Below are 25,354 nucleotides of genomic sequence, written 5' to 3' on the forward strand. Positions count from 1 at the left end.
TTTCAGTATTGGGGTTATTATTGCAGTTTTAAGAGAAGGAACAGAACCAGATATAAGAGAGGAGTGTACGATATTAGCAATCAGTGGGGCAAGCGACGGGAATGAGAGTTTGACAAGATTTGTCGGCAGTGGATCAAGTTTACATGATGATGACTTTAAGTTAGTAATTATGGAAGATAGCTGAGTTATTGTGGGAAGTTCAAAACTTGATAGAGAGGATGACAGCTGAGAAGGACAAAAAAATGCAGATAGAACAATTGACCATTTCACAGGACGAGGGCAATTGTTGATGAACATTCTCATTCTTGGAGTAAAAAAAATCCATAAATTTGTTGCAAACTGTGGCAGAGTGTGTATGTATGGCAAAGGTATCTGGGGGTTTAACAATATTATGCAATGTAGAAAACAAAGTGCGAGTGTTTCCTTCAGCAGATTCAATAACAGAGGTGTAGTAAGCAGATTTAGCATGATGAATAGCTTCTTTATAGTGTTGTATATGACTGAGATACATGTCCTTGTGAATAGTAAGTCCTGTTTTCCTGGTGAGACGTTCTAGGCGGCGTCCAGTAGCTTTAAGTTGGCGAAGTTCAGATGAGTACCATGGCGCAGAGCGAGAGAAAGAAACAGTTCGAGTTTTTTGGGGAGCCAAGGTATCTAAGAGGTTGATAAGTTCATTGTTATAGTGAGATACCAGGTCGTCTATGGAAGCTGAGGTATCAATGGTAGGTAAGTTATTAATGCCATGGGAAAGAGCTGATAGATCAATGCTCCTAATATTTCTAAAAGTAATTGAGTGGTTTTATTTACTTTTGTATAGTGGGAGACTGAATAAAACTAATTTAAAGCTAATGCTAGCTATTTTGCTAGATTTTATATGTACAGTACACAAAGCTAATTACCACTTATTATCTGTTAATTTGTGCGAATAAATAATTAAAATGGTGCTATAATTTCATCAAAAGGAAAACTGGGCCACAGACTTCTTTAATGCTTACTCCAGTTAGCTGAGTCGATACCTAGCTATGTGCCAAAAGTGGCTGTTCCCTCAATTGTTCTCTCCCTTAGGTACAGACTGGAACTGTTATTTGTATCGGTTTGCAAAAAATTTTATAACTCATTTTAAGAGACAGAGTCTACTTTTGATTTCATTTCATTCTTTTTTTCATTTTCAGTTGTTATTTGGTTTAGCACGTTTCATCACAGAAAAGTTTTTTAACTTTAAAACACAGTTGAGCCAGAATAAACACTTTCACAAATGACCTATGGGGTTGTTTTCACTGGGAAGACGGCATTGTCAAAACACACTTTCAAAGACTATTCTAATCCACTCTCACGCATTACAAACATTTGCAGTTTGTGGCTCTTGGATTTTCAGGCCTTGACTGTTTTTACAGATTTACTCAGTGAAATCCAGATTGGATATGTTTTCGTTAATGGCTTTTTCAAGGGCTGTCACCTCCAGCAAACTGTATCAAAGCAAACTTTCTTAATCTGGTACGACATCAGCTTGAAAGACACAAACATGAACTTGCTTTTTAAAGACTCATTTGTACATGTGCAGTTGATACTTGTTGTTAGCTTTCTCTAACATAAAGTTTTTTTGTTGACCTCTCTGGCAACTCCCAATAATATTTCCCTCTTTGCTAAGCAGAGACTGGAGAGGCAGGTGCTTCTTCATTTTTCAGTGTTAAAATAGGGTGAGCTGAAGTTGATTAATTCACTTTGCTTGCTTCCCTGATACCTACTGTAGCCATAACAGTTACTTTAGAAAATCTCAAAACTGACAGCAGATCATGGTCAACCTGAACCTACAAGTTTATCTATTTAGAAATAAAAGTACTGTTTTCAAACCCTGTTTGGTCTTTGTTGATTTTATTTGCCTACTGAAGGAAATATACATTTGCAGATCTCTCATTTAATGTCATTGCAGGGTGTTTCACTACCATGATTTTGATGTGCGTACAATTAGGCCTACACTACATAACTATTATGTTAAACCTTTGTTGGGGCACAGGCTCCACATTACCCAGATCACACTTTTTTTTTCTTGAATCCTTAATTTTTTAAGCAGTAAAATATTACCCTCAACTCCTCTTTTGGCATCCAAGTCTGTGAGTTGATTGTAGCTCAACCGTCACATCTTGCAATCATATCTCGCTTCTGATTCCTGTTTTGCACAGAAACCCTGTCAATGGAAAACTACATGACTGCAGGTTTGTACAAGACACACTTCTAACCTTGTATTTTGGGTTGAATAGTGTTGCTTTGAAATTGAAAGGTTTCATAAAACTCAAATGCATGATTTTACTGATGATTTTCACACATAACAGATCACTACTGTGCCTGAGTAAATAGGGTTTAAATTTTAACAACCATTAGAACTAATTAGCTAACTACATGGCAACATCTCAGTGCATTTAGAGATGCAGACATGGTCGAGACGAGCCGCAGAAGTTCAAACTAAGCAGATCATAAAGGTGATTTAAGTTCTTTGAATGTGTCATGGTTGTTGGAGCTGGTATTACAGAAACTGGTGATCCACTGGGACTTTTCCTCACAACCATCTGTAAGGGTTTACAGAGGATGATCCAAAAAAGAGAAAATATCCACTGAGCAGCAGTTCTCTGGGTGAAAATACCTATAATGATGCCAGAGGTCAAAGGAGAATGGCCAGGCTGTTTTAAGCTGATAGGAGGGCAACAGTAACTCAAATAACCATTCAACAAAATCATGCAGAAGAGCATCTCTGAATGCACAACACGTTTAACCTTGAAGCATGAAGAGACCATAGGAGTGCCACTCCTGTCAGCTAAGAACAAGAAACTGAGGCTACAATTGATTATTTTATTTTTTTTCATTGAAACTGCAAGAAGGAAACTGGAAAAATAATACCTGGTCTGGTGAGTCTTGATTTCTACTGTGACATTCAGATGCTAGGGTCAGAAATTTGGCATAACAACATGAAAACATGGGTCCATCCTGCCGCGTTTGGTGGAAGGTGGTGGTCTTATAATGTGGAGGATATTGCCACACTTGATCCCCTTAGTACCAATTAAGCATTGTTTAAACACTACAGCCTACTGAGCATTCCTGCTGACCGTGTCCATCCCTATATGACACATGTGTCCAACTCCAGGCCTCGAGGGTCGGTGTCCTGCAGGTTTTAGATGTGTCCTTGATCCAACACAGCTGATTTAAATGGCTAAATGACCTCCTCAACATGTCCTGCAGTTCTCCAGAAGCCTGGTAATGAACTAATCATTTGATTCAGGTGTGTTGACCCAGGGTGATACAGTGGGGCAAAAAAGTATTTAGTCAGCCACCGATTGTGCAAGTTCCCCCACTTAAAATGATGACAGAGGTCAGTAATTTGCACCAGAGGTACACTTCAACTGTGAGAGACAGAATGTGAAAAAAAAATCCATGAATCCACATGGTAGGATTTGTAAAGAATTTATTCGTAAATCAGGGTGGAAAATAAGTATTTGGTCACCTCAAACAAGGAAAATCTCTGGCTCTCACAGACCTGTAACGTCTTCTGTAAGAAGCTTTTCTGTCCCCCACTCGTTACCTGTATGAATGGCACCTGTTTGAACTCATCATCTGTATAAAAGACACCTGTCCACAGCCTCAAACAGTTAGACTCCAAACTCCGCCATGGCCAAGACCAAAGAGCTTTCGAAGGACACCAGGAAAAGTATTGTAGACCTGCACCAGACTGGGAAGAGTGAATCTACAATAGGCAAGCAGCTTGGTGTGAAAAAATCAACTGTGGGAGCAATCATCAGAAAATGGAAGACATACAAGACCACTGATAATCTCCCTCGATCTGGGGCTCCACGCAAGATCTCATCCCGTGGGGTCAAAATGATCATGAGAACGGTGAGCAAAGATCCCAGAACCACACGGGGGGACCTGGTGAATGACCTGCAGAGAGCTGGGACCAAAGTAACAAAGGTCACCATCAGTAACACACTACAACGGCAGGGAATCAAATCCCGCAGTGCCAGACGTGTTCCGCTGCTGAAGCCAGTGCATGTCCAGGCCCGTCTGAAGTTTGCCAGAGAGCACATGGATGATACAGCAGAGGATTGGGAGAATGTCATGTGGTCAGATGAAACCAAAGTAGAACTTTTTGGTATAAACTCAACTCGTCGTGTTTGGAGGAAGAAGAATACTGAGTTGCATCCCAAGAACACCATACCTACTGTGAAGCATGGGGGTGGAAACATCATGCTATGGGGCTGTTATTCTGCCAAGGGGACAGGACGACTGATCCGTGTTAAGGACAGAATGAATGGGGCCATGTATCGTGAGATTTTGAGCCAAAACCTCCTTCCATCAGTGAGAACTTTGAAGATGAAACGAGGCTGGGTCTTCCAACATGACAATGATCCAAAACACACCGCCCGGGCAACAAAGGAGTGGCTCCGTAAGAAGCATTTGAAAGTCCTGGAGTGGCCTAGCCAGTCTCCAAACCTCAACCCCATAGAAAATCTGTGGCGGGAGTTGAAAGTCCGTGTTGCTCGGCGACAGCCCCAAAACATCACTGCTCTCGAGAAGATCTGCATGGAGGAATGGGCCAAAATACCAGCTACTGTGTGTGCAAACCTGGTAAAGACCTATAGTAAACGTTTGACCTCTGTTATTGCCAACAAAGGTTATGTTACAAAGTATTGAGTTGTATTTTTGTTATTGACAAAATACTTATTTTCCACCCTGATTTACGAATAAATTCTTTACAAATCCTACCATGTGGATTCATGGATTTTTTTTTCACATTCTGTCTCTCACAGTTGAAGTGTACCTCTGGTGCAAATTACTGACCTCTGTCATCATTTTAGGTGGGGGAACTTGCACAATCGGTGGCTGACTAAATACTTTTTTGCCCCACTGTATCTAAAACCTGCAGGACACCGGCCCTCGAGGCCCGGAGTTGCCCACCCCTCTTCTAATGGGTACATTGTGGGTACAGCCTTATCTGGTCCAGTATAACCAGTATCTTATATTACCAAACCTTGATATTCTGTTTTATTATTCACTGACATCCATTATTCTTGTTTTAGTCCATAATGTTTTATTCATATTTCTTAAAAGCGCAGTTCCACATCACACACTAAATAAAACAAGACTCATTAAATAAGTTAATGAAGCTTTATTCGTAGCTTGTAAATGACATGAAAACAAACATTTAACCTCCGGTTTTCTGTTACAAGAATCCAACACAATTATGGTATTTGTCTGGCAATCATCTACTTGGACGATGGATCTGCTTCAAAATTCAATAGAAGACATGAGTTCATCTTTTGTGCTCATTCCAGAAATCCGTGCATTTTGCCAATGCAGCAGATCACATAAGTGAGGAGAAACTGAAGTGGATTCTTATTTCCTGATGTTATCAGGTAATGAATGTTGAGATGTAAAACTGCAGCTGACAGACTTGCTTCAGCCATTAAACACTGGTAAGGGCGAGCACAGGCAGCATGCTCCCTGTCATGAGGTGGAAGATCATTTGATGAACAGGAAACTGGAAAGTTCGGCGTGTTCTTAAGACGCATGAGAACTTTTATATAATCCAGTTTTTTTAACACGCACAAAAAAGTCAGAATCTAAATCACACGTTTGTCATATGATAACTCCAAGTCTTTGCAACCCACAAACAAACAGAGATGGAGTAAAGCTTCTGGCACAACAGATGATGTTTCATGAAGTTAAAAGGGAACACAGGGTTCACTGAACGGTAATTAGAACAGCCTCCTCTTGACAGAAATCAAAGGCACCATGAAAGAAAACAACATCATATGACAGGGAACACAGCTGCAATAATATTTGAGCTGCATCAGCAGGACCACAGTTCACCGGAGATAGCATGATTCACAGGGACAGGCCTTCTTTTTTCAACACACAGGAAGAAGATAAATATTGATTAAGATACTTTGCAGTCGATGTCACTGTTAGTCTTTTTGCTGGCAAGTCATTTTAAATTAATTTTACTGCATTCTTCACAATACTCTAGTGTCTCATGCTTAAATTTAACGTTCAATTTAACTAAAGAGCCGCATACTGCATTTGACTGCAGATTCGGGCTTACAGACACATCAGCTTTATAGAAGAAACTCTTTAAGAGCTCTGAAGTTCCAAATGAATGTTGGTCCCCTCACTGACTGCATGGTGAAGACTCAAAGTTACATTTTAATCATAACATATAGAAATTAGCATATAAATGGTAAATGGCCTGTATTTATATAGCGCTTTACTAGTCCCTAAGGACCCCAAAGCGCTTTACATATCCAGTCATCCACCCATTCACACACTGGTGATGGCAATATAAATGCAAGCTACATTGTAGCCACAGCCACCCTGGGGCGCACTGACAGAGGAGAGGCTGCTGGACACTGGCGCCACAGGGCCCTCTGACCACCACCAGTAGGCAACGGGTGAAGTGTCTTGCCCAAGGACACAACGACCGAGACTGTCCAAGCCGGGGCTCGAACCGGCAACCTTCCGATTACAAGGCGAACTCCCAACTCTTGAGCCACGATCGCCCTATATAAAGATTGCAAGTATGACATCACATTTGACCTCTGACTTCTCCTTCAAGGTCAATAGATTGATCTTAATGTAAAAGTGATAATAATGCAATCCAGAGCTATTTAAATTAACAACAGGTTTTCAAACTGACAAGATGTCGGGATGGAATTCACAGGCGATTAAATTTGTGATCAAAACCATTTTTAACTTGATCTTTATTATTAAAATTGAAACAAATTTTACCAAACAATGAAAAGAATGCCACACTCATGCGTCAACATCAACAGAAATAATGATAAAAGTAATAACATTCAAATTTATGTATATTAAATCGTAAATTAACATTTTAATAATTAAAGTTTATTAAAATGAGTTTCAAGCAGCCTTCACTACTTGCTGATTGAGATCACAGTCATTGTGTGTGTTGTAATTATCCGTGGTACTAATGATTCAATGGCTGTATGACTTTGTAATTAATTTGTGAGTAAAATGCACGACTGCGAAATAGAATGTGTCACAGTAATTGTTTTATCTCAGTTAAGTTGTGTTTATAATGAAATCGCAAGCAAAAGTAAATCAGAGTGTATTTCCCAGCTTTACAGATGTTACAGATGTTGGGAAGGAGCAATATCAGTGATGCCTGCAGCTGTAATTTTGTATGCACTGCGCTTTTTAAAAAAAAATCTTAATAGAAATTTTACAACAACTTCTCAGTTTGCTTGATATGCATTTTTGACTCTATTTTCTTTTATAACACATTCAAGAAACAAGAAGAAACACTGAACACAAAGTTGAAATGTAGGTTGATGGTGCTGATTGAAAAATTACAGGACTGTGTATCAGCCAACCCACACATACACACACACAGAGGCCCACACACATACACACTCACTCAAACTTGACACACTCATTTCCATGTTCCTGTAATTAAGACAAAGTGCCCTATTAGTTTTCCATTAATGGCTGGAACAACTATATGTCCAACCAACTGATTGGGTCTATTCATTTTTTGTTTCTATGGTAACAGACCTACTGAACCTCATTCAACATTTGATTAACAGAGAAGACTGCTCCATAATGACGTCCACTATGACCTGCCTCTTCCACTGCTAATCAGAGCAAAATGAGCACTCTAACGATTTAATAAACACAAAAAATTATCCGAAATATTCAAGCCACCTTTCTGCCGCTCTCTGGCACTCTTTCAGTTGAGTGTGCATTTTTGACATGAGCTGTCACAAGTTGTTACATGCACAGAACTGTCCTAAATAGCCAACCTTGAGATATTTTTTAAATTTTTAGTGATGAAAACATGCAACAAATTAGCCTGTTCAACAGGTGCATGAATAAAATCTGTTATTAGTGAGACGTGTTTGCATTAGTCTCAAAAATATGACATCTGCAACGGCATATTACAGCTTATTGAACCATAGTGGAGCTGCTGCCTGTGACAACCATCCATCCACCAATTATGTTGTCAGACTTAGGGTCACAGTGTCTGGGACCTTTCCCAGCTGGCACTGGGCCAGATGTGGGTGGGGTACATCCTGGACAGATCACATTTATTGTCTTTACATAGTACTTTATATATATTCACAATGCACACCACATTTATGAGAACTGTTTAAAGAAAAGAAAAGTTGGGCTTTTTGTCAGTTTTCCAGCTATAAATCATTCAGTTGACCTCAAAGACCCTGGTGGGTGTAAGCCACATTTCAATGGCTTGTTAACATGACCCAACTTTAGACCCCCACCAAGTTTTTAGCAGAATTCATTTGAAACTCTTCCAGCTGTTGTGTTTACACACAGAATGACACACACGCAAATGTTACCAAAAACATAACGTTTTTGGCTGAGGTAATTTTTTTATATTAAGTATTCGACTTACTGTGGCAAGGGTGGTGCTGTGAAGAAGGTAAAATAGCAGTTAGCCTGTTGTACTGATTCTACTCTGTATGACTGCAAGAGAAAAAGTCAAAACATGAGAATATCAGATAAGTTAGTGTATTTTTTGTATTTTTTAAAAGACAGAGAAAAGACAGATAATTGCGATTGCAGTGTGTACGTTTTAACCTTATTTAGTCCAAAATTCATAATTTTATTCAATAAACATTGCATTGACAGTAGCAATAAATATTTAATAGACTAACAGGCATCATAGTCTATACCCTCCCTCTGATTTATTCTCCGTCTGTGTGTGTGTGTGTGGCAAATAATAATATAATACTATTTAATAATACTGTTTTAGAACTGTTCCCCTCTATAAATAAGATAATAAAAATCATCAGAAAACACAGCAAGAACAGAAACATTAAAGAATAAATAAATGAAACATAGAATATAATAAAAAATGACTTGAAGTGAAGGAAAGTGAATCTAGTACATCATGTGTGGAGGAATTCGAAAGCATAAATCAGCTGAATCAGTCTTATCGCTGCACACTCACTCACCATATTTCAGTCAGAAGGGTTATTAAAACTGGGCAATTCACATCAGCACCAATCAGACTCAGGCATTCAGCTCTATCTATCTTGAAGCGCCTAGCCTAGTTTTTCTTTGTGGACTGAGCAGTTTTGAGCCCAGAGCAATTAAACAAACCCACTAGCTCTGTCAGCGAATGCAATGAATGCAGTGAATGAATAAGAAAAAAAAACAGCACTGAGGAGATTTTTTTTTTTTACCTTCCGGCCTCCATTCACTGCATCGTTTGCTTCTTCTTCTTTACCCCTCTTGTCAAGAAATGACTGAAAGAGTGATTAACTGCTGAAATCCGTCCACTGGCCTCCCCTCGCGCACATTCAGGGACACACACACGCACACAAAACTTCAAATTCATCATTCATGTTTTATGTGAGAGGGGGTTGAATGTGACGGGGTGCTATTTGGAGAGCCCAATTTCCATGACAACAGGTCTGAGGATTAGGGTGAAAAACTGTCATGCCAGAGCAATTGTCAGAGCACCTTGAATCAGAGGAGCACTTAAGAGTGAAGGGAAGGAGGAGAGGACGGGGGTGGAGATGGGAGAATTTGGGTCGGCTGGAAGGATCAAGGGAAGAACGAGGGAATGGGTAATGATCCTGGCAAATATCGCTTCACCCCCACATCTTCTCTCACTGTAAGTCACTATGGAAAACAGGTAAAGCCCTATAATGCCGATGTAAATGTATGCAGCGGTATGGTATAAACAAAGTGAAGAAAGATAAACAGCAGTCAGCGAAAACAGAAGAGGGAAGATGGGCAGGAAGAGGGGGAAAGGGTAGAGGAGAAAATTGTAAAATGTGAAGCAACTCTTTGTCGGTTAAGAACCCTAAAATAAAGAGCAAATGACATTAACCTCACACTGGTGTGCACTGTTCACTGGCCTCTGTGTCTTCGGTTTCAGTGCAATTTAATAATGCTGCTGGCTCATTTCCTGTGTCTTGATTGTTTTCGGTGTTAAAATGCTTTTTAGATATGACCAGAAATGTTTGGACGGTGACACAACTTTCATAATCTACCCTCCGTGTGACACCAAAAGAAGATTTCAAAAAGAAAAGAAAACAATCACACCGGTCCCTTTTCTCTTTTAAATTTAATTGGAAAATGATTTAAAAGCTGTTTCACGGCTACATGTTTTTTTATTCTTTCAACACGTGAGTGGTTAGGAAGGGCTGCCAGGAAAAAGACTCTTTTCCTTAAGAAGAACTGCACAGCTTCAGGTTTGCAAAGTTGCGTCTAAACAAGCTGCCTTTGCACAAACGAGACCTCAGTGGAGATTTTTTTGCCATAATGCACCACATTTGGCAAAAACCAAACAGCATATCAGCACCTCCTACCAGCTGTGAAGTACAGTGGTGGAGTGGTGATGATGTGGGCTTGTTTTGCAGCCTGATAACCTCAGAACAACAAACTCCTCTGAATACCAAGGTATTCCAGAGTGAGTGAGGACATATGTCTAACAGCTAAAGCTGAAATTGGGTCCAACAGGACAATGATCCCATGCACAGCAGCACAGATTGAACCACTGTTTTGAACTGTGCATTAAAAGAATTCCTGCAAACCTCAATGAACTGAAGCAAGGCTATGAAGAAGAGTGGGCCAAAATTCTTTCACAACAATGTGCGAGGCCAATAAAGCCGTACAAAATACCAGTCTTTGCTGCTAAAAGTAGTTCTATAAGCAACTCAGTCATGAGGTGTTTTAATTTTTTCAAGACTGCATAGAGAAAGTCATCTTTTTCACATGTTCAATTCAATTCAATTTTATTTATATACCACCAAATCAAAGTCGCCTCAAGGCGCTTCATAGATACAGAGAAAAACCCAACAATCATATGACCCCCTATGAGCAAGCACTTTGGCGACAGTGGGAAGGAAAAACTCCCTTTTAACAGGAAGAAACCTCCGGCAGAACCAGGCTCAGGGAGGGGCGGGGCCACCTGCTGCGAGAGCTGCAGGGGTGAGAGAAGGAAAACAGGATAAAGACATGCTGTGGAAGAGAGACAGAGGTTAATAACAGATATGATTCAATGCAGAGAGGTCTGTTAATACATAGTGAGTGAGAAAGGTGACTGGAAAGGAAAAACTCAATGCATCATGGGAATCCCCCGGCAGCCTACGTCTATTGCAGCATAACTAAGGGAGGATTCAGGGTCACCTGGTCCAGCCCTAACTATATGCTTTAGCAAAAAGGAAAGTTTTAAGCCTAATCTTGAAAGTAGAGATAGTGTCTGTCTCCTGAATCCAAACTGGAAGCTGGTTCCACAGAAGAGGGGCCTGAAAACTGAAGGCTCTCCCTCCCATTCTACTTTTAAATACTCTAGGAACAACAAGTAGGCCTGCAGAGCGAGAGCAAAGTGCTCTAATAGGGTGATATGGTACTACAAGGTCATTAAGATAAGATGGGGCCTGATTATTTAAGACCTTGTATGTGAGGAGCAGGATTTTGAATTCAATTCTGGATTAAACAGGAAGCCAATGAAGGGAAGCCAAAACAGGAGAAATATGCTCTCTCTTTCTAGTCCCTGTCAGAAAGAGAGAGCATATTGTGCAATGTTTGTGCAATATAAATACTATGAGCACTCTAGACAGAGTTACAGTGAATTGTTGTGCTAATCCAGCAGTCCTCAACCCCCGGGGCAACCCCACGAGTCATTTGGTACCGGGCTCAAGTACGAATTTATGTTTTTCAGGGTTTTTATCAGTTTTTATCATTATTTTTTTAATTGTTTTTATCGTAAACTTGGTTAGCCTGGGTCTTTTCCTGTGTGATATGAATGAATCTTCTTTTTTAGGTATCGGTACTGATTTTATTTTGTTGTATTTATCCGCAGCATCTTACAGGCCGGTCCGTGAAAATATTGTCGGTGGCGCGAAAAAGGTTGGGGACCGCTGACATGGCCGAATACTAACAAGTGGACAAATCGCAGTATCATGCAGTCTACCCACAACATGCAGCTTTTTTTGTGTGTTACAGAATAGGGTACACTACACTACACTGCTACACTGTAGACCTAATGCCGTGCATTAAATCATCAAGCTCGAGGGCTCAAAAACCAATCTATTAGAGGAATAGCAGGAGCATTCGGAGCGCATGAACAGTTTTGCTATGGCACTTTATTGCGCATGCTGACAATGACCCGAAACATCTTGGCAAAGCGACCCACAGCGACTGAGTCAGTCCCCTGAAGTCAATCCAGTATCGAGTCGCATTTCGTGAGCCACTGAAAAAACGTAAAAGCAGAAAGACCCACAAGCAAACAACAGAAGACAGCTCCGGTAACAGCCTAGGAAAGCATTACAAAGGAGTAAACCCTTTTTTTTTTAAACAATTTTCATGGCTTCAGGCAGACAAAGTATAAAAAAAAATTAACATTTCATTTTGTTCATGGTAATTTTGTCTGCTCCCTTGAAAATAAGTGACTGTGCATGAAAACGGCAGTAATTGTTCAATGGTTATTGCAATATTTTGTGCTCAGAACCTTGAATTAATGTGAGGAGTCTGCGCTTTGATTGCATCCTGATTGCTCTTTGATTTTAGTTCTAATGTAAGAAGAAGAAAATAAGACTATTAACATGCATAGCCAGAATTATGAAAATTGTGAAATGATCCAACAATAAAAGAGGGATAAAATGAATAAAAATGGCAAAGATTGTTTTTCAGTTGGGGAAAAAAATCAAAAGCACTACATCCACACATTTATTCTCATCACACTACATTATAAGTGACATAAATCTGCGTATTAGTTTATGAATTTCATGTGATACAGTTGCTGGCTTCCCTCTTTAGCAGATGAATGTGAAGACAGTGTGATTTGGCTTTAATTATCTTTTTATTTTCCACTTTCATGACTAAAATATCCAGATTAATATGGTGTATTTACATGTGAGCATGAGTCTTCGTGCAACATGTACCGTTGCCACATGTGTGCTGAAAGGAATGATTCCAGGTGGGTGGGAGATGGAAGAAAAACATGTTTCTTGCCTCAAACACGAACACGACCATGAAGAATTCTCAGCTGCAAAAAGTAATTTTATGGATGCTTCGTGAACCTGGAGGAGACTGGAGGCAGGTTATAGAAACACCTTGACATTCAAAATTTGTTTCCTTTGCTTCGCCTAATCTTGCGACGACAGAAGAATCGCCTCCTACTTTCATAGCCGCTTTTCAAAGCTGAGCCAGAGAGCAGAATCGCTTTGTGTGAGCACGTTGCATGCGGTTTTCTCCAGGGCAAATTGTCAGTCACTCCTCATAAAGTGTATAACTAGTTTTGTGTTAATTTTATTTTTACATTTGCAAAAACACTTCTCTTACCTTTGACGTGGTTCTTTCATGACACCGAACCTGCAGATTAAGAAGATGTGAAGTGTGTCATTCACACCGGGGTCTTCTGAGCTGATCAGTTTTGTTTGCCACCAGGCTGCAGCTGCTCTTCAATTAGCTGTATTTGAGCAGATTTTGAAGATAGCAAGCGGGTTATGTTCATCTTAAAACATCTGTGTTTTTCTTTTAAGTGTATCCAACCTGTAGACACTTTTTCATAGGAAATATTTCTATGTCAGTACATCCTGTAACTTCCACCTTAGACTTAACGTTAGACAGTGACTTAAAATGCACATCTATCACTGAAACAGTGACTAAGGGAAACTTCTTGCTCCCTTGAGTAGTGCGTTGACATTTTTGAATACAGTGCATCGGTTCATTGCTCCGGGAAAAGAAAACAGGAAACAATCATTCATTTGTGTAAAATAGGAGAATTTAAGACGAAGACTGTTGCATGTTTGCAATATGCATGCGTACAACATGAATCATCAAATTATGGCCATCAGAGGAACAAGATTCATGATCGTGTTAACAAAGAAACCTCCTCAGGGCACTATGGATGCATCCATCTAAACGGACAATGACCTGATGAAACACAGAAAGCAGCGACATCGCCGCCATGATGCACTCAGCTCCAGTATCAACCTTTAGCTCGCACACGAGAGAGAGCAGGCAAACACTGATGGGAAATTAAACAAGGCCTTGTGCCATCAGATTAACAAGTTGTGCTTTTAATTAAAAAGAAACCCACTTTACACTTAGTGGCTCATCTCACATTTGCTAATAAATCTCATAAGTGTCCTTTTTTATTTTTTTAATCTCCTTTCTAACTTAGTAATCACCAAGTCTTGCATTGATCAACAAATGCATTGATCAGCAGTGCAGTCAATAATGTAATGTGTGACCCTTAAAAAGTAAATGCAGAAAGCAAATCCATTAGTTTTAATGTATTTGCACGTCACACTAGCACAGCTGGGCCTGTCTATGCTGCTGCTGCTGCTGCTTCCCGTTCTGAGTGTGTAAAACAGAGTTAAGAGCAACAACAGAGTGGATTGTTCCAGAGTCACATGACCCATCAGGAGATTAAAAGGGAAGATGCGGTGCTGTTACTGTTACTGTACAGAGCTATACTGTACATACTGTCCCTCTGCAGAGATGAGATGGAAGTGTTTCCGGACATCTCAACATTACACGCGAGACACAAAGAAGATCAGCGTGCATTTGTTGCCTACATCAACAACAGAGAGGACGGTGTGCTCTGATTGTTGTCATTTCACCACATGCAACAGATTTCTATTACAAATCGTGCATCTATAAACTTCTGTGGTGAATTTTTGCAGATCCCGTGACGTAACCTACGTATGCGGCTGATGTAGTTGGCGAAAGTTATTGGTGTATCCATGCATTACATGTTAATTACTGTGTGGTCATGTCCCCGTGTTTTATATATGGTCACAGCCAATAGAAAGAAAATAAAACGCTGGCACTTTTTTCCTTTGTTTTTCGTGGATACATATTTTTGTTTTTTGACTATTCCAATATTTCCCCTCCAAGGAATATCTTGGTCCTTATATTGGGAGGACGATTGTTATTCTGTCACAGATACGTAAGGAGGATTTGGTGACACTGAACAGGCCCAATGTGTAGTTACATTTCTAGGCAGGTGTACGTTGTAGGTTACGTCAGTTTCAGTGGGTTTTGCGGTTACAACATAGCTATGATGTAGATTTCCTACTGAAGTATAAACCCCTAGTTTGTCACTTCCAACACAAATCTTAGCATCTTTAGCTCAGTTGTCTATACTTATGCACCCATTTAATGTAATTGTACTCACTAACATGTTGAAAACCTCGTCCTTTACTCTTACTGGTCTCACTTACTGGTGAAGTACCAACCATTCTCTTTCTGACTTTCATTACTATTCTTTCCAGGCTCTCCTAAACCTGTTTCCTACTCACTCTACCGATCATTAAAACAAACATTATAATCCACAGAGATTCTTGGCTGACTTCAACCTGTCTATCACCCTGGCAAACAGAGAGGGCTTACAGGCAACCCCCCGTGTAATCCCCCCTCCACCTTGAACCCATCTGTCACTCCTACTGCACACCTCACCACTGTCTCACTGCCTTCGTCCATATCCTGCAGCGCTCTTATCTGCTTCTCTGTCAGCTGAATTCTTTTCTGTGATACTGCGCCTCGTCTCTCTGCACTCTGTCATGTGCTCTCTCTAAGCCCACAACAACAGACCAACTCCTTCTGGCCTTTTCTATCCTCCTGTAGAGTTCTCCCATTAGTGCTATTTTTTCACCTTGGACAGATTACCAGTCTTTTGCAGGGCTAACACACAGAGACACACAACCACTCACACTCACATTCGCTTCTATGGGCAATTTAGATGAATCAATTAACCTATCCCCACAAACTGCATGTCTTTGGACGGTGGGAGGAAGCCGGAGTACCCCGAGGGAACCCACGCAAACACGGGGAGAACATGCAAACTCCACACAGAAAGACCCCGGCCTGATGGTGGAATTGAACTCAGGATCTTCTTGCTGTGCGGCAACAGTGCTAACCACTGTGCAAATGTGCTGCAAAAGGAAAACTTTTCTACTTTAAATGTTTGAAACCCAGTGGGCAGGAGGTCAGAAGATCAGCAATATATCTTGAAGCTGTATCAAAAGTAAGCAATACAATTTTAAAGTCAGCTCCACAATAATCTGGGATCTATAGTGAAGTGACTTTAAAACCACTCAGATGTTTTCTCTCCTGCTGGACTTGCTTATGAGTTTCTACATCTGAGGCTTAGTGAGGCTTTGCTGCATAATGCACAAGAGCACTCCAGTGATGTAACAAAGATTAAATGAATGTATGAATTGCTATTTTTAAATTGTAGCAAGTACATTATTTTTTTACAACAGATTTTTGAACCACTTTTTTCTTCAGGGGAAATATGATTGGACAAAAAGTTAAAGGTCCAGACTGAGGTGTTTTTCAAAGATAGGGGACCCCAATGGGAGAAATGTGATAGGGAAATAGCCCTTGTTAGCTTAGAAGTCCAAACTTTGATATAATGGTTATGTTAGAAGTAATGTGGTAATAATACACTTAAAGCGAATAGAACTGAGAAAGATGACCTGATAAGAATAACGTCATCTAACTCACGTCATCTAACTCACGTCATCAGCCCTGGAGATGTTTATGTTCAGTCAAAGATGAGTCATCCATGTTGAACTCACTCAGGAGTTTTCCTCCAGAGAGCATCACTCCTGTTCATGTGGTACATTAGGAACACTAACTTATTGATGAGGCTCCAGTCACAGGATCATCAGGAGCTCCCTGTATTCAGCAGACAGCCTGTTTCCCCGCCATCTTTTCACAGCGCTGACACAATGCCCTTTGAAATGAGCTCCTGCCATTGGAAACAGACGTCATGAATCTGTTCCAGTACAGCCCAGAGGACGACAAGCAAGTTGTTAAAATAAAAACAATAACGGGAAAGAAAAGGCTGTAAAAACAGCTTTTATCATTACCAGCCTCTGGTAGCAGATCAGCTAAAGCTCTCCATCCATCATCCCATTAGAGGTGGGGGAGTGTCCCCTGATTTTCAAGAACAAATTAGATTGCTGCTTGATATGTAATGGATAATTGCATTTAGCAGCGATTTTAATGGTATCAGTTACATGCTGAAGAAGCAGGTGGAGAGCTGCAGAATTCACTGCTCCAGCCTTTTTAGTATTTTACCAACCAAAGTACACATTAAGTCCATTATGCACAAGAAGGAGAGAAAGTGACAAAGGTTTAAACACTGGTTTAATCAGCCAACATTAAACCTAATTTAAACATGGGAAAATAATATTGTTTGTCCACTTAGAGTCAAGCACACTATCTGTATCGGCAGCACTGATCCTTACCTTTTAAGTCACGTGTCTCCGATTTGCATAAAAATTTTACAGTCCTGCATTGGGACTGGGATCCCATAGTACTCAAATCTCACAGGAGCAGTCGGTTTCAAGCACGAGTGGGCGGCTAAAAATAGACAAAGTGTACCACGAGCCGTTTTATTAAGTTGTGATTTTCAACAAGTTTGAATGTATTTCTTTGAAATGTGGCTCAGGGTTTTCTTCTGTTTTAAAGCTGCTATTATTTACAATATTATGACATTTCCATGTTTGTTTGCACACGTATTTGCACTTTTGATTGATTGTCGGCCTCAGTGTATTTGCGATTCAAAGCTGCGGCACACTACTACTCTTGCAAGGCTGAAACGACCTTGTAATTTCCCAAAATTAGAATATTCCTGAAACTCCAGAATTTTGTTCTAAGCTGATATTTTTGTTTTAGTGATGAACAAAACTTGATGAAAAAATTGCATTTGCTTCATTTTTTGATTTAAAATTTCATGGTAAAATATTTTCCATATTTTGTAGTATTGTGAAATTGAACTGTGTACTATTCAGACATACTCACTGGTTGTCTTTTGCCATATGAGGGCTGAAATGTGGGCCTTTTTTTTAACCATCCAATACTCATTTTTTCTATATATATGTGTCCCAAATTACAGATCACGATTCATGTTGATAATGAGAAAAATCAGTGAAAATTTCAGGCTTTATGTTTAAAAGTGCTCAAGTTACTCAAGTTCACACCTGAAACTTGGTCGATGGATGAGTTTTCTAAAGAATATATGTTGAAAGCTTGCTAAATTTCACAGCACTCAGTATATATGTTCAAACTTTGGATCATAAATTGCAGCAGAAAATATTCTAAAGATTTGCTGACTCGAGATGGAATGACTCTAGAGTCTTTTAATCGCAGCAGCTGTTTCTGAGGAGGTCTGGGATTTGTGCCCTTTGACCTCTGTATAGCCACCACTGTCATAACTCTTAAAGCCTTCAGGTTATGTAAAGCTCTGGAAAGAGTGCTGAAGGCAGCACTTGGTAGCACTTACAAAGACATTAGTAGTCCATGGTGACCTACTGGTAACATAAACTGTGCTCTGAGATTGCTCATGCTTTTGTCTTCTGTTGAAAACATCTGAGCTCGTTTGTTTCGGACTAAACTAGAGAACAACTGTCTCCCACATTTGATAATGGCCCTCTCCTCCTCAAAGAAAGCTGAATTTCCATTAGCCCTTTTCGAAAACATTCCCATCCAGGTAGTTATGCACCACTTTAGCTTATCCAGAGACCATATACAGTCAGAGCTAACCACAGTTACAAAAACACACACACAGTAAGCAGCTCTGGCTTTGTGCTCCACACACGGCCAAGAAGGATACCAAATGAACTTGCTTTCCCACTGAGATTAGTGCAAATGCTCAAAGAATTAAAGCTTACCATCTCTAAGCTCCAAGCACGCACACACACATATACCAGAACAGCAATTCCAATAATGCTTGTCAAGTAACAATAGGACTGGATTGGCTCCAAAACAGTACTCATGCAAATAAAAGAGCAGCTTGACTTGTCCTTAGTGGTACTTCTGAGAAAAAGCAGGAGATTGGTATATTAATGATTCCCTCAAAACGCCCAGTGATATATTTCTTTCTTTCTGATATATGATATATTTTATGACCTGAAAGACTTACAGAGGGAATACCGTCATCCTGAGTTAACGTTAATGTAAGAATGCTATTCTTTTGCAAGTCAGTCCCAGTTTCTTCTGAGGGCAAATGGCTGTAGGTGCTTTATGTAAATTCCTTCCACAATTATGCTTCCATACTCATACGTCTACACACATGTGCTCTACATGTCAGGTAGCATTTTGTTGCTCTTACTGTAAATGGCATCCCACGCGACCCTGCCGTGCATTTGAGCGCACGTCTTTATATTCTCAGGAAATATTCTGACGAAATCCTTCAGAATTATGATTACCTCCCTCTTATGTCTTTTGTGCCCTCGAGGAAGACAATCTAGTTTCAACAAAACAAAATCAAATCTGTGAAGTCCCACTGTGAGATTATATCGCCTGAGTCTACAAGAAAATACCTGCAGTAGTTCAGTGGAAGTCTGTCTTGTGCAATCAAGGATGCATGATCGATATGCTGTTCTAATAATATAAACAAGCAGATTTCACAGTTCCTGATTACTTGTTTTTCTTTAATGCAAAGCATAACATGCTGAAGCATGCATTTGATTTGTACACTGAAATCTTTCAATGTAATAATTGCGGTGGCTGAGGGTTTTTGAAATATAGTTGTTTAAGAAAGAAGAAGAAGAAGAAGAAGTAGAGTGCAAAAATGGCTTCCCTGGCTTAATCCAAAGGGAATATAATCCAATAAGTATATAATAGGTATAGAAGGTGGATTATACAACCTTATATGATTATTCTGTGCACATTTTTCTTCTTCAGTTTTCATCCTGATTCATTCTTTCACCCAATAAGGCTGTGCCCTTTTTGATGATATCATTGTTTTGGGCAACTATTTTTCTCCTCCTGACATGACATGCAGCTGTTAGTCATCCAAATCACACCTGTTGGCAGACGTTAATTATTGCACGACAGACCACTCTCTGCTCAAGATAGAACATGCCTGAAACATCTTGCCCAGGAGGTGCCTAGGAAGCAAGCCTAATCAAATGCCTGAAACACTTTAGTTGGCTCCTTTGGATGTGGAGGAGTCAACGGGTCTATTTCGAGTCCTACCTGGATGACTGAACATCTCACCCTATCTCTAAGGCTGAACCCAGGAACCCTTCAGAGAAAGCTCATCAGATGTCATTCTTTCGATCATTACCCAGAGTTCATAGCCATCGATAAGGGTATGGACGTAGATAGACCAATAAAACGAGGAAAAAGTTAAAAACTTCATGACGGACCAGTACAACATCTGCATCGCTGTAGATCAGGGGTGCCCAATCCCAGTCCTTGAGAGCTAGATGCATCCCTACTCCAACACAGCTGAATCAAATGGTTTGATTACCTCTTCAGCATGCCATCAAGGTCGTGTCCAAATTCATGGGCTACATTCTCCCGAGGACCCGGCCTTCGCGGTCTACGTGGGCCGGGTCCTCAGAAGATCGGGTAGGCCGGAAGTAAACGGCCGTGAAATTGGACGGTCTAGCCTTCTGATTAGCGTCACCGCTGTCTCGGTGGAGTTTAATAAACTCAGCCGTCTGCTCCTTGCTGTCTAAAATATAACAGGACACTGGAGTAAACTCTCGGCCATCTCACACTTCTGTTTAATCAGTTTTCTGTTTGACGTTTAGTCAGCTGTGTAAAAACCAAGGAGGAACCCACCCGGGGGATTAATAAAGTTTTATTTTATCTAATCTAATAACTTTAATCTCAGCCAAACCGATTTACTCACGAACAAACAAAACACTGAAAAAAAGCCCAACAATAACATTTTTAGGTTGTCTAAGTGACTTATATATTACGTTTGTCACGGCCGGGCGGGTTACACACAGTAATTCGGCGTGCCCGTGTGGCGTGTTGGCTAGACCCAAGCACGGCGAAGGCTAGCGGTGGGTTTGGAGCAGGCACGCAGTTATTCTAGTAACGATCAGTGCACGAAGCGTGGCTTCGGAACGGTCGTTACCGACAGAGAGCGAGCGGAGCCGGGAAGAGAAAAAGGATTGAAGGGATAATCACTCACGGTTGCTGAATCAGGCGGAGACTGACGTCGGCAGAGTTTCGGAGCTCCTGACACGAAGAGAATGATGTCTGGCGTCTCTCTTTTAACCCTGGCCCCGTGATCAGCTGATCACAGCTGATCACCGGCTGACAACGTTTAACCCGAGCAGCGAAAGTCCGCGGTGATCTGAAAATGATGTGCCGGGAGTTGTGCCATTCTCGGCCGCATCAGTAACCCTCGAGCTCCCGGCTAGCTATCGAGCTGGTGGGAAGCAGACGTCTCCGAAAACGTCGAAGCACTTTAGCAAAGATGCGATATCTTGATAAACCGAGCAGATATTTGATGTTTACACAGCTACTTTCTCGCCTGAAAATATGTTAAAAGTTTATTTTGTGACCCAGAAAGATTAATAAGAGTAATTTTAAAACTTAGTAGCGGCCGCCATTAGCCGGAAACTGGAGCTTGGCTGGGCCGCGCTATGAATTCTGGGATATGGTGGGCCACGAAGGACTCACCCGACCCATCCTTCAAATTCGGAAAAAGGAGCACGCATTTGTCGGCTGCATTCGGAGGGGTCTACGAATTTGGACAGCCTTCGGCGCGTCGCTGTGACGTAATCGGTCTACAAATGCGGCCTCAGGAGAATGCAGCCCATGAATTTGGACACGACACAAGTTTGGCAAAGGCCTGATAACAAGCCATTCATTTGATTCAGGTGTGTTGTGCCATTCTCGGCCGCATCAGTAACCCTCGAGCTCCCGGCTAGCTATCGAGCTGGTGGGAAGCAGACGTCTCCGAAAACGTCGAAGCACTTTAGCAAAGATGCGATATCTTGATAAACCGAGCAGATATTTGATGTTTACACAGCTACTTTCTCGCCTGAAAATATGTTAAAAGTTTATTTTGTGACCCAGAAAGATTAATAAGAGTAATTTTAAAACTTAGTAGCGGCCGCCATTAGCCGGAACAAGGATGCATCTAAAAGCTGTAGGACGGTAGCTCTCGAGGACTGGGATTGGGAACCTCTGCTGTAGATACTGCAGCAATCTATCTGTCAATCTTCACCTTTTATTTTTTGGTTACAAATTAAATGTGTTTATATCGTACATTTAATTTTTAGCTTATATACTTACTTCACTACGTAGATGAAGTGGTTCAGCTAGCTATAATTGAAGAAAGACTGTGGCTGAGCTTGTGGCTAGGGAGCCCCCTAGTGGATGTTACATAAAAAAAATTACATTACAATAAAAAAGGCAGAATCCCTTGGATTCTCTGTCAGACCCACCTATTGCTCATCACATCTAAATTCACATCTGAAAACACTTCAGACTTCACTAGTGCATGATACCACAGGGCTACATCCATCTTTTATTTACAGTCTACAAGCCTTTATGCTCTGCTGACTTTAGCTTTATATTTAGTGCACAGACATCATACAAATATAAATATCCTCATCTGAGTCTAGGCAAACTGATACTTCCGTAAATATATGTATGCAGCCATATTTTGAAGAGTATAATATAAATGGGCTAAACATTGATAGGGGTGTGGAACTAAAACAGGTATAATTTAAGCTGTTTCCAAAAATAATGTGATTTGTCCCAGTGCCTTTTTTCAGATAATTAAAAACCTAAGTTATGAAAATAGCTTCTGTCAACAGCTTCCATCTGACCCCCTTCCGCCAAAACTGCTAGGATGTAGAGGATTTTCTAATTTCATGCTCTTGTTCCCATCTTAGGGAATTTAACTAAAACCTCTCAAGGAAGCAAACAACTTAGCAGAACCGACTTAATGTTCATTTAACCTCAGTTGCTCAGTGAATAAAACTAAGACGGAAGTGAAATTCAAAACTGGGCAAAAACGAGCGAAAAGAGCAACTAGTGTGCACGAAAAGTGCTAAAAACCACCGGGCAAACTTTGCCTGATCCCCAGGAGTAAATCAAAAAGACACAGCGGATTAGTATGTTGGTGCAAAGCTCCTATTGACCTAGAAGTGTGTGCGTTCATCACAACAAAATTGGGAAGCAAATTCATGTGTGCATTTTGTGCACATGTGTGTGTGTGTGTGTGCTCTCTTTGTGTAAGACTGATTAAGCTCCAATCATATCAGTGCACCTAATCCCTTTACACAGACCCTCATAGTTCAGACTGACTGCTCAACATCCATCCCAGTCAAGCTCCTCACAGTGAAGTCCCTGCAACAGGATGCACAACATATACATTTAGGATAAAAATAGAGCTTTGAGCAAGGGCAGGCAAGTGGGATGTTGACAGGAGGTATAAAGAGTGACTGGAAAAAAAAACCTGGAAGATGGTGCAGGTGCGTGGGATATGAAAAGTTTAGCCAAAAAAGAAAAAGGCAAGATGGAGAACTGCCAGTGCCTTCAAGAAGCCACCGCCCAATGGGTGACATTAAGCCCTAATCAGCTGCTGACACGCAAACACACACATAGATATACGCACAGAAAGACAGAGTGTGTTTTCACATCAGGACTACATATTTATCCCCAAATGGTTTTGCCAGGTGCAGTGGGTTGGCAGAAGTTAAGTTTATTTTATTTTTTTCCTTTTTTCCACCAAAAAACACACATACCTCTTATCTCCCTTAAACAGATGTGCATGTTCCAGTTTCTTCATGACAAACTCATATACCCTGGCAGTGACATGTTTCACTGGGAGCATTTGTGTGTGCCTGAGAGAGAGTGACGGGGAGCGAGAGAGAGACGGCGAGTATGACTGTGCACGATTGCAGCAGCTCTCATTTCACGACAGAGCTCTCACCAAAGCCTTTTATGCAGACCCCTTTACAAAGCCCCTTCATCCACGCATACACACACATTCATCAAAAACCTTGTATTCCATTTTCCAAGACTGCAGCTCCCTTCACATCTTGATTGCACCTTCACAGCTCGGACCGTCTGGCTCACATATAAACAGCCACAAAGTCCAAGAAAGCACTTGAATCAAGCAAACCAGCAATCAGGAACACATTTCCATGCCCTTTATTCTGTCCCTGCACTTTGCCTCTCATTGATCTTTTTCTGTATTCATCTACAAATGATGAATAGAAATAAACACAGAAGCGGGGCAGAACAAGATGCAAATGGGGTTTTTGAGTTAACATTTCGAAAAACTTTATGGGGATTTTTTTATTCTTTAATATAAACTTAGCTCAACAGGTAAGGAAATTTGTATTTGGTTGTGTATTTCATTTCTGTAACAATGCTTCTTTGATATAAATCTTTTACCATTGGAAAGCCTGTTTATGTCCTCTTAAGTGGTACTGCATTTGTAAGAAAAATACAACTGTGGGTTGAGCTGCATAGTTGCATATGTAAGATGCCTGTGAAAAACTTGCCAAATCTTCTCTGTCAATGCCAAACAGGTTATTCTGATACTGACTCTTGTTTTGAGCTTCTGGTACCCCTGGAGCTAACAATCAAGTGCCTGACTGGTACCTGATTAACAGTACCTGCTACAAGCATGCCATATTTGACTGATCTGGATAGGGCTTGTGCACAGAGAAACTTCAAGCATTTGTTCTGCAAAACCAAGTTGTAGCGTCGTTTGGAGTGAGCCATAGTACATCTCCAAATTGAAGGCCAGTTTCCATACAACAGAGGATGTCAGAGGCAGACCGCAAAGTGGTTGTTCTGAGAAGATAATACCACAATGTATTTAAGGAGTAATAACAATCAGTTGGGTAGATGAAACATTGAAATTGCTGCTTACTAAGATTAAAGAAATTTAACACAACAACTGAAAATAATAACGTCTCAGCAACTTAATAAAAATCTGTTTGTCTTGAATTTAAAAAAAAAAAAACAACTCTCTACCATCTATTACAGATGTTTAATTCAAATAATATTAAAATGTAGATGAAATTCTCTAAAAATGAATTATCAGTTTTATATACCTGCAAAATTCCCCACATATGTCAGTTTTATTCAGCATTAATAAATTAGCAGAGTAAACTAGAAATTGTTTCAAAGTAAGTTTAGTTAACTCCCAGTGTAACATTATTGGTGCTGTGTCTCTATTATGTTATTTATGCCCTTTTGTATTGAAGCTGTTCTGGATTCAGGTTACAGGCCTACTGTTAGCTAGCTAACGTTAGCATGCTAACCGACTAACTCTCAGGTCTAGGTTAGCTATTTTGTTGATAAGAAGCAGAGCCTGTGCATGTTGTATCGCAAAAGTTTGTTGGTTTTCTCTTTTCTATATACTTTTATTAACCTGTCTACTTGACATAACAGACCGTCCAGCAGAAGCTATTTTGAGAGAAGTTGGAACTTAAACTCAGCAAGGTAATGTTAGCTAAACTTTGCAAGGTATAAATTGCTAATCCTAGCTAAAATTAATATAACAGCTTTCTAATCTAAGAATAATCTAATTTACATGTGTTTAGTTTTTAAATACTAATAAATTAATGTTTCTTGCCAC

At 40.4% G+C, this 25,354-nt stretch overlaps 1 protein-coding gene across 5 annotated transcripts in view; it reads left to right on the plus strand.

Annotated features, from left to right (window-relative positions):
• The first annotated feature begins 24,514 nt into the window (after nt 1-24,514).
• The window catches only part of m1ap (meiosis 1 associated protein), a 58,549-nt gene continuing 57,709 nt past the window's right edge, over nt 24,515-25,354 (plus strand). For 3 of the 5 annotated variants that reach the window (XM_082523044.1, XM_082523043.1, XM_082523048.1), the window contains exon 1: nt 24,926-25,218. The gene's annotated coding sequence lies outside the window, so the exon portion shown is untranslated. Of the gene's footprint in view, nt 24,610-24,925; nt 25,219-25,354 lie in introns of those variants that run through there. The other 2 variants (XM_082523046.1, XM_082523045.1) reach the window with 2 other exon arrangements.

The sequence above is a fragment of the Aulonocara stuartgranti genome (assembly GCF_965226115.1).
Source record: "Aulonocara stuartgranti genome assembly, chromosome: 3".
Lineage (NCBI taxonomy): Eukaryota > Metazoa > Chordata > Actinopteri > Cichliformes > Cichlidae > Aulonocara > Aulonocara stuartgranti.